The 1355-nt window shown below is 34.8% G+C and overlaps 1 protein-coding gene across 1 annotated transcript in view; it reads left to right on the forward strand.

The window, feature by feature from the left end:
* Window positions 1–62: 62 nt before the first annotated feature.
* Window positions 63–1355, forward strand: part of LOC106876853 (beta-1,4-galactosyltransferase 7) — a 63800-nt gene continuing 62507 nt past the window's right edge. The window contains exon 1 of the mRNA XM_014925583.2: window positions 63–594. The gene's annotated coding sequence lies outside the window, so the exon portion shown is untranslated. The remainder of the gene's footprint in view (window positions 595–1355) is intronic.

Below are 1355 nucleotides of genomic sequence, written 5' to 3' on the forward strand. Positions count from 1 at the left end.
CTCTCTCTCTCTCCCTTTCTCTTATATTATGGTTGACATGGGAGATAACTCTCTCAGCTATAAAGATGCCGGAAGTCTACGAAATTTTAGTCGCCACGTAATTAAATCTCATCACAAGAATCCAAGGGGGGAATATAAAACTCGACCGGCTTCTCACATTTGCCACTCACTATTTTATTACTCCACACTTCTGTTATCACTAAAACTTCTCAACGTTGATACATTCTATTCTCTTCGTCTCATTATTATCATCATCATTATCCCACCGACTCCACCACCATCATCACAGCAGACAAAACTTATCTCTCCGGACACTTAAAATTCAAAAACATTAAATCATTATTATTGACATTTGCCATTGGTAACATGGGAAGCAACTGTCAAACTTGGCAATGATTTTCACTACCACTCCCAGCGAAATAAGAGTCACGACGATAGCTACGACCCCCACCAACTACAGCTATTAGTTTATTTATACCTGGACAGGTTTCGGATAGATATGTAACTATGTTGTTCGTCTGATGAATTACGTCTCCGATAATCTCATTGAATCGTTATTGTAGATTCTTCTTCATTTTCTTATTTTCATAGACGGTAAGTAACATTACTGTTATTTAAATTTATCAAATACTCATTTTGTAATCAAAAGCTTTCATTCATATTTAGTAAAATGACATCACATCATAAAACAATGATTTATGGTTATTTGCTATTTTACATGTAATTCTGGTTTGATTAAAAAAAAAATTTAATATTTTTCTCACGTATTACGACGTACTAGCAGCATTTTTGATTTAAATGGATGAGATGACATTATATTGATGCCACCACTACACAGAATATTTATTTCGTGTTTGTTTATAGTTCAAAGTTTTCCTCACGTGTACACGCACAAGCAACACTTCGCACCGTGCGAGTACTTGACTTATCAATATACTTATTTACATCTATGTAGCAAATGTGTTTCTGCGCTTTTTGTAGTATTAGAAATTATAATCTACTAGTTTGGTTTCGAGACAGAAAGTAAAATAAAGAAAATAACGTATGTGTAATACATGTCTTACTGGTTTCAATCAATGGATTGAACCTCATTGAAGGGATTTAAGTCTGTCACATCGACCCCGGTACCTATTTCAGCCTTGTACATTTTATAGAGTTCTGTTTGTCGAACCGCTAATTCCCAGGGCATGGGGAACACAATATAAACAATACAAGTATTTAGACCGGTGTGACCATAAACACGAACACGCACACATATATACGATGGGGTGCGTGTATATATATATATATATATATATATATATATACACACACATGCATATTTGATGCGTGTGTGTGTGTGTGTGTGTGTGTGT

Source organism: Octopus bimaculoides, chromosome 2 (assembly GCF_001194135.2).
Source record: "Octopus bimaculoides isolate UCB-OBI-ISO-001 chromosome 2, ASM119413v2, whole genome shotgun sequence".
Lineage (NCBI taxonomy): Eukaryota > Metazoa > Mollusca > Cephalopoda > Octopoda > Octopodidae > Octopus > Octopus bimaculoides.